The 20,415-nt window shown below is 39.8% G+C and overlaps 1 long non-coding RNA gene across 2 annotated transcripts; it reads left to right on the forward strand.

Moving 5' to 3' along the window:
* The first annotated feature begins 255 nt into the window (after positions 1 to 255).
* Positions 256 to 17,193, forward strand: LOC139569622 (uncharacterized). 2 transcript variants are annotated; one of them, XR_011673922.1, is made up of 5 exons: positions 256 to 690; positions 5,069 to 5,167; positions 13,025 to 13,141; positions 13,471 to 13,517; positions 17,067 to 17,193. It is a non-coding gene; the product is annotated as an uncharacterized lncRNA (long non-coding RNA). The 2 variants fall into 2 exon arrangements; XR_011673915.1 differs by lacking the exon at positions 17,067 to 17,193 and having other exon boundaries at positions 273 to 690; positions 13,471 to 14,139.
* The last annotated feature ends 3,222 nt before the right edge of the window (positions 17,194 to 20,415 follow it).

Here is a 20,415-nt window from a genome sequence, read left to right on the forward strand (position 1 = left end):
AAAGCTTGTTTTACAAATCATGATCCTCATCTTGAAGAGTCACCAGTGACAATATCCATAAAGAGTAGGAGAGCTGATCTAGGATCAGTTTAGTCTTTTAGATCATAATGAATCAGATTACATAGAGAGGAGGACCTGATCCTAGATTATAATGAATCAGATTACATAATGAATCAGGTTATATGGAGAGGAGGACCTGATCCTAGATTATAATGAATCAGATTATATGGAGGGGGGGACCTGATCCTAGATCCTAATGAATCAGATTACATGGAGAGAGGGACCTGATCCTAGACCATAATGAATCAGATTACATGGAGAGGGAGACCTGATCCTAGATCATAATGAATCAGATTACATGGAGAGGGGGGACCTGATCCTAGATCATAATGTATCAGATTACATGGACAGGGGGACCTGATCCTATATCATAATGAATCAGATTACATGGACAGGGGGACCTGATCCTCCTCCTCTGGGACACTGCCTGTATGAATCAGAACACATAGTTGTAAAGTCCAGTTACACCAGGTGTTTACTCCCATCTAGTGGAAGATACCAATAAAACACTTTATTATCAGGGTGGGGAGACGGCTGAGCTGAAACAGAAAGTAAAGTTGTTCTTTTGGAAAGGATCCATTTTGAGACGACAGAGCAGAAAACACTATATGGAGATTTTTGAAAAATAAAGTAAGTATTTCTGAACAATAATCTATTCTAAAGGACAGAGTAACAGAATGAATATCTGGAATGAGATATTACTAGTTAGTAGAACTGGTACTTGAGCTGAGTTGCTGACAGACAGCAGTTTTCAAAGTGGAAACTAATCAGTAGGCCGACATGTTATCAGTAAAACGTCTGGTAAAGATGGTGGAGGAGCTTTTCAATGATATGGTTTTATGTTTATCTCAGGGTTTCTCAATCCTTTTGTTCTTACCAGCACTTACACACCTGATTCAACTAATCATCAAATATTTTAAGACTGTTCATTTGTATGCCTCAAATATTAAACTTTCTCAAATTAAAACCTTTTGGGTTTGTAAGACTGCTTACAATTATTAAAGTCCTAAAGTAACTCACATTTTGGAGGAAAAAAACACTTGGTTTCGAGTAAATTATATGTTTATCAAAAATAATGTAAGAGAGATGTCTTGAAGAAACGCGTCTGGGTTTAGAACTCTGTGTCTCAGTGCGCTGCGACAGTGGGAAGTTCGTTTTGCATGGCCCGGTGCTACAGGGGAGTGGACATTTATTTTAAGGACCAATGGAATGGTCTAAAATGTGCAAACTCTGCTCACCCGGGGAGCCGGGCAATGCAAAACAAATTCACCCAGTGACCGTTACTTTATTTCCTGATATGAAATGTAAAGTAACTTTGTAGCCGACGCAGTTCCAGAATGTCTGTTGAAACTGTGTCTCATATGGAACGTTAGAACAGCGGTGGAAACAGAACTCAGTTCTCAAACTGGAGTAAAAGGAAAGATTCCTTCATAGAACATGACTCAAGTAAAAGTGAAAGTCACCCAGTAAAATACTACTTCAGTAAAAGTCTAAAAGTATTTGGTTTTAAATATAATTAAGTATCAAAAGTAAATGTAAAGTAGTAATAATTTAAAAATAATTTTATTAAGCAAACCAGACAGCACAATTTTCTTGTTATTTTAATTTACGGATAGCCAGGGTCACACTCCAACACTCAGACATCATTTAAAAACAAAGCATTTGTGTTTAGTGAGTCTGCCAGATAAGAGGCAGTAGGGATGACCAGGGATGTTCTCTGTTTAGTGAGTCCGCCAGATCAGAGGCATAGGGGACCATTTTCCTGTCCTGCTAAGCATTCAAAACGTAACGAGTACTTTTGGGTGTCAGGGAAAATGTACGGAGTAAAAATTACATCATTTTCTTTATGACTGTAGTGAAGTAAAGGTAAAAGTTGTTAAAAATATAAATTGTTTAGTAAAGGACAGATACCCAGAAAACAACTTAAGTAGTACTTTAAAGTATTTTTACTGAAGTACTTTACACCACTGCATTAGAAGACAGATAAATGTGTTGATTTGAAGGAAAGACGGGCAGATTCTGGTAGGTAGGCTACGAACTATTATAAAGTTAGGTCGTCGTCAGACATTCAACAGTCACAGTAGGTTTGAGCTACAGTATGATCACTAATCATGCCGACCAACCTGATGGTCTCCGTTGGAAATGTTGTGAAAAGAATCTGGCCTCGGCTATAAATATCTGGCATTACTCATCTCATATGTATATACTGTATTCTATACTATTCTACTGTATCTTAGTCTATGCATTACTCATCTCATATGTATATACTGTATTCTATACTATTCTACTGTATCTTAGTCTATGTATTACTCATCTCTTATGTATATACTATATTCTATACTATTCTACTGTATCTTAGTCTATGCATTACTCATCTCATATGTATATACTGTATTCTATACTATTCTACTGTATCTTAGTCTATGTATTACTCATCTCATATGTATATACTGCATTCTATACTATTCTACTGTATCTTAGTCTATGCCACTCAGACATTGTGACCAATAACATTTGATTTGATTTGATTTGATTTAGATTAGGCTTTATACACTACATGACCAAAATGTGGACACCTGCTAGTCGAACATCTCATTCCAAAATCATAGGCATTAATATGGAGTTGGTCCCCCCTTTGCTGCTATAACAGCCTCCACTCTTCTGGGAAGGCTTTCCACTAGATGTTGGAACATTGCTGCAGGGACTTGCTTCCATTCAGCCACAAGAGCATTAGGGAGGTCGGGCACTGATGTTGGGTGATTAGGCCTGGCTCGCAGTCGGCGTTCCAATTCATCCCAAAGGTGTTCGATGTAGTTGAGGTCAGGGCTCTGTGCAGGCCAGTCAAGTAGTTCCACACCGATCTCGACAAGCCATTTCTGTATGGACCTCGCTTTGTGCACGGGGACATTGTCATGCTGAAACAGGAAAGGGACTTCCCCAAACTGTTGCCACAAAGTTGGAACACTAGAATTGTCTAGAATGTTATTTTATGCAGTTGACTTCAATACACTGGAAAGGCCCGAACCACCCCAGACCATTATTCCTCCTCCACCAAACTTTACAGTTGGCACTATGAATTAGGGCAGGTAGTGTTTTCCTGCCATCTGCCAAACCCAGATTAGTCCGTCGGACTGCCAGATGGTGAAGCGTGATTCATAACTCCAACGAACACGTTTCCACTGCTCCAGAGTCCAATGGCGGCGAGCTTTACACCACTCAAGCAGATGCTTGGCATTGCGCATGGTGATCTTGTGTGCGGCTGCTCTGTCATGGAAACCCATTTCATGAAGCTCCCGACGAACAGTTATTTTGTTGACGTTGCAGTTTGGAACTTGGTAGTGAGTGTTGCAACCGAGGACAGACCATTTTTATGCTCTTCTGCACTCGGCGGGCCCGTTCTGTGAACTTGTGTGGCCTTCCACTTCACAGTTGAGCCGTTGTTGCTCCTAGACGTTTCCACTTCACAATAACAGCACTTACAGTTGACCGGGGCAGCTCTAGCAGGGCAGGGATTTGACGAACTGACTTGTTGGAAAGGTGGCATCCTATGATGGTGCCACGTTGAAAGTCACTGAGCTCTTCAGTACGGGTCATTCTACTGCCAATGTTTGTCTATGGAGATTGCATGGCTGTCTGCTCGATTTTATACACCTGTCAGCAACGGGTGTGGCTGAAGTAGCCGAATCCACTAATTGAAGGGGTGTCCATATACTTTTGTATATACAGTGTAGATGCTTTGTCCTGCTACTGGCAGGCCTATAACATTATGTGAACTGACCTGAACAGGTTTAGACTGGTCATCTATGATATGTAGGTTATATACAGTACATTCTCTGTCCTGCTACTGGTAGGACTATAACATTATGTGAACTGATCTGAACAGGTTTAGACTGGCCATCTATGATATGTAGGTTATATACAGTACATTCTCTGTCCTGCTACTGGTAGGCCTATAACATTATGTGAACTGACCTGAACAGGTTTAGGCTGGTCATCTATGATATGTAGGCTATAGCCGAGGTATAGACCTTGATCTGCATATCACTAACAAACCACTACTATACATTATAACCTAGTCTACTTTACATAATATAAAATCTACATATCACTAACAACCCACTACTATACATTATAACCTAGCCTACTTTACATAATATAACATCTACATATCACTAACAACCCACTACTATACATTATAACCTAGTCTACTTTACATAATATAACATCTACATATCACTAACAGTCCACTATTATACATTATAACCTAGTCTACTTTACATAATATAACATCTACATATCACTAACACCCCACTATTATACATTATAACCTAGTCTACTTTACATAATATAACATCTACATATCACTAACAACCCACTACTATACATTATAACCTAGTCTACTTTACATAATATAACATCTACATATCACTAACAACCCACTACTATACATTATAACCTAGTCTACTTTACATGATTTAACATCTCTTACTTGATGCAAAAAACCTTTCTGAATGGATCAATGATTTCCCCCTCAGATCAATCATGTCCGTTTTAGCCCTTCTGTCTACATTCTCAGATATGTTGAGAAAATAACAGATTGAAAGACAATAAATATCCTACTTTTAATGAATACAAATAAGTGTGAGACATGGCCTTGTGTTGTTGTACTGTCTAGAACTACCTTAACAAACAGTGACTTATTATTATTATTATTATTATTGTTGCTGTACTGTCTATAACTACCTTAACAAACAGTGACTTATTATTATTATTGACAGTTACCATGGAGATGAAATGTCACAACTACATGTTCATGTGATGCATTAAATCACCTGACTGTTTCTATGTCTGTTAGTTAAATGTTTTATTTATCAAAGAGATAATGAATAAATAAGAACAAATGACAATCAATTATTAGTTGTTACTGTGTTAACCACAACCAACATGTTGGATCTCTGTTTAGTTGTCACTGTGTTAACCACAACCAACATGCTGGATCTCTGTTTAGGGGTCAGTGCTCTAAAATGAGTCTCTCTGGGAAGAGAGAGGAGGGCGGCCCTGCCTCTAAAATGCATCTCTCTGGGGGACATGACACCAAAGCTAAGAGGTAAGATGAAAATGTTATGAAGATTTGATTAAGTTTATTTCCAAAATAATTAGCTTTTTTAAGATGAATGCACTTACTGTAAATCACTCTGGATAAGAGCATCTGCTAAATCAGGGGTTCTCAATCTGGGGTCTGTGGAGGTACTGCAGGGGTTCTCAGTCCGGGGTCTGTGGAGGTACTGCAGGGGTTCTCAATCTGGGGTCTGTGGAGGTACTGCAGGGGTTCTCAATCCGGGGTCTGTGGAGGTACTGCAGGGGTTCTCAATCCGGGGTCTGTGGAGGTACTGCAGGGGTTCTCAGTCCGGGGTCTGTGGAGGTACTGCAGGGGTTCTCAATCCAGGGTCTGTGGAGGTACTGCAGGGGTTATCAATCCGGGGTCTGTGGAGGTACTGCAGGGGTTCTCAATCCGGGGTCTGTGGAGGTACTGCAGGGGTTCTCAATCCGGGGTCTGTGGAGGTACTGCAGGGGTTCTCAATCCGGGGTCTGTGGAGGTACTGCAGGGGTTCTCAATCCGGGGTCTGTGGAGGTACTGCAGGGGTTCTCAATCCGGGGTCTGTGGAGGTACTGCAGGGGTTCTCAATCCGGGGTCTGTGGAGGTACAGCAGGGGTTCTCAATCCGGGGTCTGTGGAGGTACTGCAGGGGTTCTCAATCCGGGGTCTGTGGAGGTACTGCAGGGGTTCTCAATCCGGGGTCTGTGGAGGTACTGCAGGGGTTCTCAATCCGGGGTCTGTGGAGGTACTGCAGGGGTTCTCAATCCGGGGTCTGTGGAGGTACTGCAGGGGTTCCACGGCACCCTGACTGTACTCGTTGCAATGTGAGACATTTGATAGAATTTTCACGACACGACCACTTTGCCTACTCTTAATTATTGCCTAATATAATGGAATGCATATTTTGTTTACCATTTCTGATCGTTGTTACAAGCAGACTTTTGACAATATAACCGTTATATCAACACACTCTTCACACCCGTTTAACAACTCTAAATAGCTTTGGCATAGTAGGCATCAAGTCCCTTGCCAATAATGTTGCCTACGACATTGCATACAATGTTCATTTTCATGGAACACATATTACTCCCTAGAATCCTTCAATTGCCACTTTTATATCCACGTCCAATTTAGGATTGTTTTTTAACAATGTGATGTTGCGCTCCAAAGGGACACCCGGCCAGGGATTCGAATCAGCCACCTTTCAACCACAAGTCCAACTCCTGCCTCAGCTCCTACTCCTTAGCCGCTGGGCGAAAACCTGAGTTAATCTTCCAAAATAAGCATGAGTTAATCTGCCAAAATTAAGACAAAATGGTATCACTTGTTATACATAAATCATTGCCAAAAGCACAAGACATACTGTTGCATGTAGGTCTATTTTATTTATGGATTGATCATATAGATATACAAAACATTATTTTTTACTTCTCTAGGATAGGGGGCAGCATTCGGTATTTTGGATGAAAATCATGCCCAAATTCAACTGCCTGCTACTCATCCCCAGAAGATAAGATATGCATATTATTAGTAGATTTGGATAGAAAACACTCTGAAGTTTCTAAAACTGTTTGAATCATGTCTGTGAGTATAACAGAACTTATTTAGCAGGCGAAACCCCGAGGACAAACCATTCAGATTTTTCTTTTTTTAGGTCACTCTCTTTTCAATGGTTTTCCTTGGGAATCCAGATTTCTAAGAAACGTTCTTGCAGTTCCTACCGCTTCCACTGGATGTCAACAGTCTTTAGAAATTGGTTGAGGTTTTTCCTTTGTGTAATAAAGAAGTAGCACTGTTCAGAACGAGGGTAACTTCAAGTGTACTGTTAGATAGAGGCGCGTGACCAGAAAGCTAGCTACAGTTTGTTTTCCTCCTGTATTGAACACAGATCATCCCGTCTTCAATTTTATTGATTATTTACGTTAAAAACTACCAAAAATTGTATTACAAAAGTAGTTTGAAATGTTTTGGCAAAGTTTACAGGTAATGTTTGAGATATTTTGTAGTCACGTTGCGCAAGTTGGAGCCGGTGTTTTTCTGGATCAAACGTGCCAAATAAATTGACATTTTGGATATATATCGACGGAATTAATCGAACAAAAATACCATTTGTGATGTTAATGGGACATATTGGAGTGCCAACAAAAGAAGCTCGTCAAAGGTAAGGCATGAATTATATTTTTATATCTGTGTTTTGTGTCGCGCCAGAAGGGTTGAAATATGCTTCTCTCTCTTTGTTTACTGGGGTGCTATCCTCAGATAATACCATTGTTTGCTTTCGCCGAAAAGCCTTTTTGAAATCTGACATGTTGGCTGGATTCACAACAAGTGTAGCTTTAATTTGCTATCTTGCATGTGTGATTTAATGAAAGTTAGATTTTTATAGTAATTTATTTGAATTTGGCGCTCTGCATTTTCACTGGCTTTTGGCCAGGTAGCGTCCAACATATCCCAGAGAGCAATTACATGTGGCGCAGGAACCACTGACTCGCTGCATTATTCTATAGTATTATCAAGACACCTGCTGTTAACTCTTAACTTCTTAGGACAGCTCACGAGGTATCCTAAATATCTGCTGACTAGGTGGGACTAGAGACTTCATGCATAGCTTTAATTTATACCCATAAGTGTAAAATGTCTTTATTCTCAGCACTTATACGACCAATTCTCTACTCTGAGACGCTTTGTGGACATGGTCCCAGATCTCAGAATAACGACGGAGTTCACTACAGTGTTGAGACGGCGAAGTCTATTGTTCAATTAGCTTTTTGCTTTACAGTCAGGGACAGTATGAGTGTAGCCAGATCCTTTTCGCTCTCTATCCTTGTTTCATTTTGTGGTTCACTGGATTCGTCATCATCCTCGAGACGAGGGTCAGCCGAAAGACCTGCTAGCTAGCCAAGTTAGTCGGTACAGCTAGATAAGCTAGCTAGCTACTATACCAGCAGCATCCTAGTTATCCTAGCTACCACTACATCATTTCCGGCTGCCTGCATTTCTTGTGGACCGATGGAGCTCCCCAGTTGTTTTATCCTCCTGTTAAATCCCGTTGAGGGCTTCTGCCTCTCTCGTTGACGGATGCTGGCTACCTCTGTCCGGTTCTCCTCTCTTCACTAGATGGACGGTAACTTTAGTGTTTAACCCCTCTGTGTCCAAGGACCAAACTTTTTGATATTATTTTCGGGGTGCCTCAAGTATGCTAGACACATTACTTTTTTTCCCTAATGACTAGTTCATTGCATTCGCCAGTTTCATAACATTACCATATGTCCCTAGTTATGAGGTAATTGTGAAAAAACAGACCTTATTTCAGGTCATTTATCACCCTGCCAGCTCCTATTAGTTGTATTGAGCACCGTGGCACCAACTCTCCTTCTGAACATTCTATTCCCAGATCATTGTTCTGCGTCACAATGGCAGCTTTGCTATGGTTGGCAATGAAACCTGTCTGCATTAACCGTGAACATTGACCTCAGCTTATTATTAACAAGGTTACGGCTACTTTATGAGAACTCACTGTTCAACTGTGTACACGTTAAAACCTCTTTGGGATAGGCATCCCGCTAGTGGGACACCTCGACAACATCTGGTGAAATTGCAGAGCGCGAAATTCAAATTACAGAAATATAAATATTTAACTTTCATGAAGATACAAGTGTCATACATCAAAATAAAGATGAACTTGTTAATCCAGCCGCTGTGTCAGATTTCAAAAAGGCTTTACAGCGAAAGCATACCATGCGATTATCTGAGGACAGCGCCCCGCATACAAAAGCATACAATAATTTTTCAGCCAAGTAGAGGAGTCACGAAAGTCAGAAATAGCGATAAAATTAATCACTTACCTTTGATGATCTTCATATAGTTGCACTCACAAGACTCCATGTTACACATTAAATGTTTGTTTTGTTCGATAAAGTCCTTCTTTATATCCCCCAAAAAATTCTATACAAAGGAAAAAGAACAGAGGGCCCACTCCCAGTTACGCGCGAAAAAAGCTCTAGTTCGACCCGACCACTCATGAAATGCTGTCATTCTTCTTCATTTCTCAGAATACAAGCCTGAAACAATGTCTAAAGACTGTTGACATCTAGTGGAAGCCAAATGAACTACAATCTGGTCCTATCCACGTATATGGTCAATAGGCTTTCAATGGAAAAACACTCACATCAAAATAATCATAAACTTCCTGGATGGATTTTCCTCAGGTTTTCCATATCAGTGTTTTATTATTTAAACAGTTATTTGAACAGTTTTGGAAACTTTAGAGTGTTTTCAATCCAATACTACCATGCGTGTGCATATCCTAGCTTCTGGGCCTGAGTAACAGGCAGTTTACTTTGGGCACGCTTTTCATCCAAACTTTTTAATACTGCCCTCGTTCCCTTAAAGGGTCAGGTAACCCAGTTGTGATGCCTGGCGCCATCAAACATTAAGCATTTGAACCATATTTGTTTTCAGAACAATCAAAACAAAACACATGTCGTATTTTTCAAGATGTGGCAGATTTAAACAGCCTGAAGAAATGTTTTAATGAAGAAATTACACTCTTTTTGACGACTTGTTGTTTCTAAATGGCTGCTGGGTAATTTGATATGTATCGAAATGTTCGTTTGTAGGCATCAAATTGAGCGAATGCTGCGCAGGTTCACTGAGGTACAAACCAAATGGACAGGTCTAGCTCATTGATTTGTAGATCTGACTCAGTTGCTACCTCAGATTATGAGCCTAGCAGGTGTCGCGAATGAGTTATGTAGTACCCACAGAAGGCCACAGGTCTATAGCAAGAGAGCTATAAACCCATACTGTTTTTTGCCTTAAAACCCCTAAACCTAACAATCAATCAAAAGTATTTATAAAGCCCTTTTTACATCAGCAGATGTCACAAAGTGCTATACAGAAACTCTAACCCTATGTATTACCTATTTTAGCCTTAACCCCTAACCCTTAACCCTTAACCCTAATTCTAGGGCCCTTTTATGATATTTATTATTGCAAGGCAGAACACTTGATAAACAAGCCAAATTAGTTCTATTTTTCAAATGTGGTTTGAACTGGGTGACCTGGAAACCTCTATGTGAAAGTCCAGCAATTGTCTTGGGATAGATGGGGCAGGTTTGAGATCTAAGGAATTAACAAGAAAAAAACAGTTCTCAGCTGCATCACCAATGTCTGTACGTGAAATAATTTCTAAATATTTCCAATAGATGGCAGCATAAGACCATGAAGCATCAGTTATAGGCTACAAGCAGCAATATGATTGACATAAAATAGCATGAAACCACAGACTATATGTCCCATGATTTTCTAAAATGGTCTCATTACTTTAGTCAGCTATATATCTTGTATTAGGGCTGTGTTGCTTTTGGGAGAGCAAAGAAATAGTGACTATAGCAGGTATTGAACCCTGGGTAAATAATCACACTAGTCAGAACCTCAACCTCAGTATACATACATTATTGAAAAATATATTTTAATATCTGATATTGCGATTAAACAACCTCAGAATAGAAAATACAAGAGTGTGTCTTCCAGCCCACCAATAAATTACATAATTCAACCCTCCCGGTTAATAAATTTACCTCAACATGCCCTTCGCTTTCAGATAAAAACAGGTGATAATAAACATGAATCATCATTATATTACTTCACAGTAATCTGTTAAATGCTTTCTCAGTGCTTCCTCTTGCGTTAGCAGTGTGGAAAGGGACAGAAAGAAGCACACAGGAGTTTTCCTGTGAGGGGGAGTGGTGGTGTATCCAGGGAGAAAACTAAACTAATCTTCTGAAATGTCATTTGTGGTCTTAAGCTGCCATCTATTGGAATTATGTTGTAACTGCAGTAGTACTGAATAATGTGTAATTCCTTACTAAAGTAGTAATTTCTCAGAATTGCAAAATATAAAATTTTCTAGTTCATTTTACCACTTACAGCCATAAAATAACCATTTATAGCATAACAAACAATGAAAATGACTTAACTTCTTGAGCCTATTGGGGCGCCATTTCGACTTTGTAAAAATGAGTTCCCAAATTAAACTGCCTCGTACTCAATTCTTGCTCGTACAATATGCATATTATTATTACTATTGGATAGAAAACACTCTCTAGTTTCTAAAACCGTTTGAATTATGTCTCTGAGTGAAACAGAACTCATTCTGCAGCACATTTCCTGTCAGGGAGTGAGATTTCAGAAATCGAGGTCCCTGTTCTGAGGCCAGTTTATAAGTCCCCATGTAAGCCATCGGGCTACATGCACTGCATACGTCTTCCTCTAGATGTCAGTAAGCGGGGAGATTTTGAATGGAGTGGATTGCGCAATCTGGGGCCCTTTATAAGACCGTGGAACGGAAGTACCGTCCTTTTCAACGGTGCGCCTGACGCAAGAAGACATCACAATGGCGTCCTGCAAACGCTTTCGTTTTAGTAGTTCTATATCTCCGGTCATGTTTTTATTCGTTATAGGTGTTAAAGACATCATAAGGTAGTTAATTTAAACCGATAGCAGTTTATTGCGATTTTCTGGGATTTCTTTGTCATGCGCGTTCACGAGTTGGACACCTCTCCAGTTGGTGGCTAACATTAGCGGCTATTTCGACCGGACAAGTGGACATCTTTCAACCCAAAGACGATTGTTCTGGAGAAAGGAACCCTTGCCCAAGATTCTGATGGAAGCCCAGCTAATAGTAAGCAGTCTTTATGCTGTTAATTCGTACTTATGTTGACAAATGTCAAATAATTATTCCGCCATGAATTATGGTGCGGTCTCGCTTTAGCGCACGCTGTATGCTTGAAGTAACGTTAATTTAAAAAATGTAACCCAGCGATTGCATTAAGAACTAATTTGTCTTTCAATTGCTGTCCATCCTGTATTTTTTAGTCAAGTTTTGGAATAGTTACTGATTAGAATAGGTGCCTCTTCAAAGATTTCTCCTGCCATTTTCTGGGCAGCTTTGCTACTTTTCTCATTGTATAACCACGATTTGTGCCGCTAAATATGCACATTTTCGAACAAACTCTATATGCATTGTGTAATATGATGTTATAGGACTGTCATCTGAAGAATTCTGAGAAGGTTAGTGAAAAAATTGTGTAGAAAAAGAACAGGCCATTTTCTCAAAAGTGAGGTTACAAGTTTATCATTTTTCATAGTAGAATTTCTTTCCCATTGTTCCTCAACTGTAGTGTATGATATACCATTTTTTGCCCTGAGGTTCTACTTTTATCCAATCTGAAAAACACAATTTCAAATGTTGCTACATAAGACTGAAGCGAACCGGTCGGTCATATTTGACTGTGTAAAACCTAGCAGTACTACTGATTTCTCTGAGAGTGAGGCAGATATATATTATTACTGTGTAAAACCTAGCAGTACTACTGATTTCTCTGAGAGTGGGGCAGATATATAGTATTACTGTGTAAAACCTAGCAGTACTACTGATTTCTCTGAGCGTGGGGCAGATATATAGTATTACTGTGTAAAACCTAGCAGTACTACTGATTTCTCTGAGAGTTAGGCAGATATATAGTATTACTGTGTAAAACCTAGCAGTACTACATATTCCTCTGAGAGTTAGGCAGATATATAGCATTTAGCAAAAAAAACATGACGATTTGTCTCTCTGAAATGAAAACATCAATTGAAAGATTTTATGCAAATAAATGGCTGTCATTGAACAATCGCATTCCATGATGAGCTAGTGAAAAACACACCAATCTCTTTCATAATTTCTTTAAACAATAAAAGCAAATTCTCAAACATTTCTGAAAAGTGAAATATAGCGTTTCGGAATGAAACTCTTCTTATGTTTCCCCATCTGAGCTCAGAGTAGATGAGAGATGTAATGTTTGTCTCTGTTGTGTTGAAGACCAATCAAGCAGGAGAGACCAGCCTCCCCTGTACCCAGCTGTGTGTCCATGAAGAGTGACTGGTCTATGGAACCTCCTATATCCTTTAGAGAGGGAGACTTTTCTACTGAACAAAGGTAAGAAGAACTCATGGGTCATGGTCAGTGAGTTAAACAACACTGTCTCTAGTCATTTCTCCTCTCCCATTTTCACATTTATTTTTGTTGTTTTCATAATCCATAGGCTAATCCTTTTGTCCATTTGCATAGTCCTAAAACAATATTAAACAAACACAACATTCCCTCCCTGTGTGTGTGTGTGTGTGTGTGTGTGTGTGTGTGTGTGTGTGTGTGTGTGTGTGTGTGTGTGTGTGTGTGTGTGTGTGTGTGTGTGTGTGTGTGTGTGTGTGTGTGTGAGTTCAGGTGTATCACTCAATGACTGTCTGTTCTTCTGTTTACCGCTACAGTGTGGAACATGGTGGAGAGAACACAATGAAACCTGGGCTTAGAAAATGTGAGTGTTGACTGCTGTGAAGAATATGACTAAGAATAAGTCTTAATTCAAGTTAACCTTTCACGGGTATCAATCCCGGATCCGGGAGCACCCCCCACCCCCCACACACTGATTAGCATAGCTAGCATAGCTTCACAAGTAGATAGTAGCATCTAAATATCATTAAATCACAAGTCCAAGACACCAGATGAAAGATACAGATCTTGTGAATAAAGCCACCATTTCAGATTTTTAAAATGTTTTACAGGGAAGACAAAATATGTAAATCTATTAGCTAAACACGTTAGCAAAATACACCACTATTCTAACTCCATCAGTTTCTTACTCCTTCAGGTGCTATCACCAATTCGGCTCAACTAAGATATTGATAGCCAATAACCTATAAAAAAAACCATCAGATGACAGTCTGATAACATATTCATGGTATAGGATAGTTTTTGTTAGAAAAAAGTGCATATTTCAGGTAGAAATCACAGTTTACAATTGCACCGACCATCACAAATCCACTAGAATTACTAGATAGAGCAACGTGTATGACCAATTTACTCATCATAAAACATTTCATAAAAATAGACAAAGCATAGCAATGGAAAGACCCAGTTCTTGTGATTTCAGACCATATTTCAGATTTTCTAAGCGTTTTTCAGCGAAAACACAATAAATCGATAAGTTAGCATACTACATGTTCCAACGTTACCAGAGCATCGATTCCAGCCAAAGAGCGCTATAACGTAACCACCGCCAAAAGATATTAATTTTTTCACTAACCTTCTCAGAATTCTTCCGATGACACTCCTGTAACATCATTTTACAACATACATATACAGTTTGTTCGAAAAGGTGCATATTTAGCCATACAAAACCGTGGTTACACAATGAAAATACTAGGAAATCAAGCCTCAATATGTCTGACGTCATCTATCAGAGTGATCTAGTTTAATTAAAAGCTAATCATATACTTGACTAAAAAATACAGGGTTGACAGGAATCGAAAGACAAATTAGTTCTTAATGCAACCGCTGATTTACATTTTTAAAATTATCCTTACTTTTCAATACAGGGTTGGCCAAGTGAAGCTATACCAAACAAAATGGCGATATATGCGTTTAAAATATTTCGACAGAAACACGGTTTATCATATTAAATATTGCTTACTTTGAGCTGATCTTCCATCATATTCTTGGGCAATGTATCCTTTCTATGTTATAAACGTCTTTTGGTCGATAGATGTCCTCTGTCCTTCGAAATGTCCATCACCAACGACCGACACTCTAAAACGTGTCCAAACTTTCAGAGTGCACGACAAAGAAATTCCTCAAAATCGCACTAAACGGATATAAATTGATATAAAACGGTTAAAATTCACTACATTATGATGTTTTTAACAACTATAACGACTGAAAACATGACCGGAGAAATATCACTCTCTAAAAAACGATTTGGAACGAGGCAGGTCCGATGTCCTTTACGCTTCAGGCGCACGTTGAGAAAGGGTGGTCTCTGTACATTTTCGTCTTTTATAATGGCTGTGAACGTCCCATCGATTCCATTGAAAACGTGATGACGTACAGACACCCAGAGGAAGACGTAGGCAGTGTCGGTTTCTTCATAGCATTCACTGTCGCCTTAAAAACAGACCCCAGATCAGAGGTAAAAATTTCTGAAATCTGAACCCTGTCATGAAAAGTGCTGTAGAAATTGTTCTGTACCACTCAGAGACAAAATTTCAACTCCTATAGAAACTATAGACTGTTTTCTATCCAATAATAACAATAATATGCATATTGTACGATCAAGAATTTAGCACGAGGCAGTTTAATTTGGAGACACAAATATGCTAATGCGGAACAGCACCCCCTATAGTTGCAAGAAGTTAATCAGATTATTGAAACTTTATTCGGGAGTTTTGCCGTGTTCCGTCCTCTGACTGTGTTTACGTTGGAGAAATTTATGCCACTCGGCTAGTGCCAATGCTAATTGAAGAGGGAAATTTGCCATTCTGAATCGAAACAACGACTCATCTGGACAGAGGACATCTTCTTCAACATTCTGATGAAAGATCAGCAAAAGTAAGACTCATTTTATGATGTTATTTCATATATCTGTCGTGCATGTGAACTGGCCGTGGGCGCCCAATTGTGTCTGTCTATTGTAGCTACGCTAATATAGCGATACATTTTCTTTTCGCTGTAAAACATTTAATAAATCGGAAATATTGTTTGGAATCACAAGATGCCTGTCTTTCAATTGCTGCAGACTATGTATTTTTCAGAAATGTTTTATGATGAGTAATTAGCTATTTGACGTTGGTGTCTGTAAATATTATGGCTGCTTTCGGTGCAATTTCGGATTGTAGCTGAAATGTAAACTATGGTTTATACATGAAATATGCACATTTTTCGAACAAAACATATGCTATACAATAAATATGTTATCAGACTGTCATCTGATGAATTTGTTTCTTGGTTAGTGGCTATTTATATCTTTATTTGGTCGAATTTGTGATAGCACCTGATGGAGTAAGAAACTGATGGAGTTAGAAAAGTTGTGTCTTTTGCTAACGTGGTTAGCTAATAGATTTACATATTTTGTCTTCCCTGTAAAACATTTTAAAAATCGGACATGTTGGCTTGATTCACAAGATGTGCACCTTTCATCTGGTGTCTTGGACTTGTTAATGTGTGAAAGTTAAATATTTAAAAAAAATAGATTTTGAATTTCGCGCCCTGCACTTTGAGCTGGATGTTGTCATAAGTGTACCGGTGTCGGGCTGCCCCCGTAAAAGGTTAAGGAAAGATTTGAATGGAGAAAAATGATCCGAGAGCAGCGATCCCCTTATTTAGATCCTATCAGTACCGATACATGCTCCACCGGACGTGATACCTTGTAGTGCTGCTGATCCAGTTTCTACTGGTCTGACTGAGGATATGAACTCTGACCTGTTCACCAGACGTGTTACCTTGTCCCGAACCTGCTCTCTCTCTCTCTCTCTCTCCACCTGTAAGTGGTGCGTACTGGCGGCAGAGAAGTCAGGCGCAGGAGAGCAAAAACTGATTTACAACGACGCAGATCAATAAATAAAACCACCATAAACAGAGCAATAAATGAATGGGTAAACAAAACCCGTTACACACCAGCATCATCATGTGCACAAGCACTACAATAAACACTTCCGGACAAGGAAATGGGAGGGGCAGAGGGTTAAATACACAACATGTAAAGATGGAATTGAAACCAGGTGTGTGGGAAGACAAGAAAAAACAAATGGAAAATGAAAAGTGGATCGGCGATGGCTAGAAGACCGGTGATGTCGACCGCCGAACCCTGCCCGAACAAGGAGAGGGACCGACTTCGGCGGAAGTCGTGACAACACCTCTGAATGCTCGGTTATGAAAAGCCAACTGACATTTACTCCTGAGGTACTGACCAATTGCACCCTCTATAACCACTGTGATTATTGTTTGACACTGCTAGTCATGTATGAACATTTGAACATCTTGAAGAATGATTTGAACTTAATGGCCATGTTCTCTTATAATCTCTCCCCAGCACAGACAGAAGAGGACTGGTCAACCCTCAGAGCCTGGTCCCTCTCTAGGTTTCTTCCTAGGTTCATGCCTTTCTAGGGAGCTTCAAATCAGATCAAATTGTATTTCTCACATGCGCCGAATACAACAGGTGTACACTTTACTGTGAAATGCTTACTTCAAATAAAATAACAATAATGAGGCTATAAGGAGTACCAGTACTGAGTCAATGTGCAGGGGTACCAGGTAGTTGAGGTAATAATGAGACTATAAGGAGAACCAGTACTGAGTCAATGTGCAGGGGTACCAGGTAGTTGAGGTAATAATGAGACTATAAGGAGTACCAGTACTGAGTCAATGTGCAGGGGTACCAGGTAGTTGAGGTAATAATGAGACTATAAGGAGTACCAGTACTGAGTCAATGTGCAGGGTACCAGGTAGTTGAGGTAATCATGAGACTATAAGGAGTACCAGTACTGAGTCAATGTGCAGGGGTACCAGGTAGTTGAGGTAATAATGAGGCTATAAGGAGTACCAGTACTGAGTCAATGTGCAGGGGTACCAGGTAGTTGAGGTAATAATGAGACTATAAGGAGTACCAGTACTGAGTCAATGTGCAGGGGTACCAGGTAGTTGAGGTAGTTGAGGTAATATGTACATGTAGGTAAGTGTAAAAGTGACTAGACAATCAGGATAGAGATTACATCTCCTCATCCAGGGAGTACACACACACACACACACACACACACACACACACACACACACACACACACACACACACACACACAAACACACACACATACAGAGGGAATATGGTGTATGTTTAATATTGTTTTAGGACTATGAAAATTGACAAAAGGATTAGCCTACAGATTATGAAAACAACGAAAATAAATGGGAAAATGGGAGAGGAGAAATGACTAGAGACAGTGTTGTTTATCTCACTGACCCATGAGTTCTTCTTACCTTTGTTCAGTAGAAAAGTCTCCCTCTCTAAAGTTTCTAGGAGGATCCATAGATTTGTCACTCTTCATGGACACACAGCTGGGTACAGGGGAGGCTGGTCTCTCCTGCTTGATTGGGCTTCAACACAACAGAGACAAACATTACATCTCTCATCTACTCTGAGCTCAGATGTGGAAACATAAGAAGAGGTTCATTACAAAATGCTATACATCACTTTTCAGAAATGTTGGTAAATGAAATGTTATTGTTTAAAGAAAATATAAAAGAGATTGGTGTGTTTTTTCACTATCTAATCATGGCATGGGGTTGTTCAATAACAGACATGTATTTGTTTCAAATCTATCACTTGGTTTCATTTCAGAGAGACAAATGTTTTTTTTGCAAAATGCTATATATCTACCTCACTCTCAAATGTGACCGAACGGCTCGATTCGGTCTCATGGAGCAAAATATGAAAGTGTGTTTTTTACATTGGATAAAATTAGAGACTAGAAAATTGTATTTTTTTATTTTATTTAACCTTTATTTAATCAGGTAGGCCAGGTGAGAACAAGTTCTCATTTACAACTGCGACCTGGCCAAGATAAAGCAAAGCAGTGCGACACAAACAACAACACAGAGTTACACAAGGAGTAAACAGACGTACAGTCAATAACACAATAGAAAAGTCTATATACAGTGTGTGGAAATGGCATGAGGAGGTAAGGCAATAAATAGGCCATGGTAGCGAAGTAATTACAATTTAGCAAATTAAAACTGGAGTGATTTACTGATGGGCTGTGTATAGCTGTAGCGATCGGTAAGCTGCTCAGATAGCTGATATTAAAGTTAGTGAGGGAGATATAAGTCTCCAACTTCAGCGATTTTTGTAATTCGTTCCAGTCATTGGCAGCAGAGAACTGGAAGGAAAGATGGCCAAAGGAAGTGTTTGCTTTGGGGATGACCAGTGAGATATACCTGCTGGATCGCGTGCTACAGGTGGGTGTTGTTATGGTGACCAGTGAGCTGAGATAAGACAGAGCTTTACCTAGCAAAGACTTATAGATGACCTGGAGCCAGTGGGTCTGGCGACGAATATGTAGCGAGGGCCAGCCGACGAGAGCATACAGGTTGCAGTGGTGGGTGGTATATGGGGATTTGGTGACAAAACGGATGGCACTGTGATAGACTGCATCCAGTTTGCTGAGTAGTGTTGGAGCCTATTTTGTAAATGACATCACCGAAATCGAGGATCGGTAGGATAGTCAGTTTTACGGGGGTATGTTTGGCAGCGTGAGTGAAGGAGGCTTTGTAGCGAAACAGGAAGCCGATTCTAGATTTAATTTTGGAATGGAGATGCTTAATATGAGTCTGGAAGGAGAGTTTACAGTCAAGCCAGACACCTAGGTATTTGTAGTTGTCCACATATTCTAAGTCAGAACCGTCCAAAGTAGTGATGCTGGGCAGGCGGGTGGGTGCGGGCAGCGATCGGTTGAAAAGCATGCATTTAGTTTTAATAGCATTTAAGAGCAGTTGGAGGCCACGGAAGGAATGTTGTATGGCATTGAAGCTTGTTTGGAGGTTTGTTAACACTGTCATGGCGTTGCCTGCTTGGGTATTGCAAACCCCATCCCCCTCTCCCTGCCTCTCCCTTTCCTCCTTCAACCCATGCTGTGATCACAGAGAGACGTCGTAAATTCCTGAGAATCTCCTCATGGCCAAACAGTATTAAGAGAGAGGGTAAACTTTCAGGACAAAGGAATTCTCTTCCACCTCACAGAACTTGAGGTACGAACATATTTCACATTCCTGCAAAAGTATAAAAGATCGGTGGGGAGTCCAGCTATTAACATGCCCGTTTGTCCCCACGTGGGGAACTCATGTGAGACTGTGGGACTACATTACCATACCGCTGTTTATATAATAACCTCAGATATGAGGTTTACATCTGTTTGTTGTATAAAATGAATGACTGAGTATGATACTGTTTGTATAATTGTGTAATATGATTTTGGACTGTTTAATGAAGAAAAATACAAATCCCTTTTGATTTGAACTAAACCCGAGGACCCGCCCCTGAGCCAGTTGGGTCAGACATCCAAGGACAGCCCCTCTCTGCTATCCGAATAAAAGCTCAACTCTGAGAAATTACCATTAGACCATGTTTTTCTCCATTAGGAGGAGAACGAAGGTTAAGTAACATTGCTGAATCTTTAACCATACCACGTGGTTAAACTCTTAGCCAAATAAGAACAAGTCTTTGATATTGACTACTAGTCTGCAGCTAGGAATTCGGTATCATTGAACGCGAAGAAAGACAACCGCCGAAACAATCATTCTATAACGAATGTCACTCTGAACTATCCACAATAGTCAAGACAGAGACCGACGAATCTCCAACAGAAACTAACTTCTCTCCAACGATC

The sequence above is a fragment of the Salvelinus alpinus genome, chromosome 1 (assembly GCF_045679555.1).
Source record: "Salvelinus alpinus chromosome 1, SLU_Salpinus.1, whole genome shotgun sequence".
In the NCBI taxonomy this organism is placed as follows: domain Eukaryota; kingdom Metazoa; phylum Chordata; class Actinopteri; order Salmoniformes; family Salmonidae; genus Salvelinus; species Salvelinus alpinus.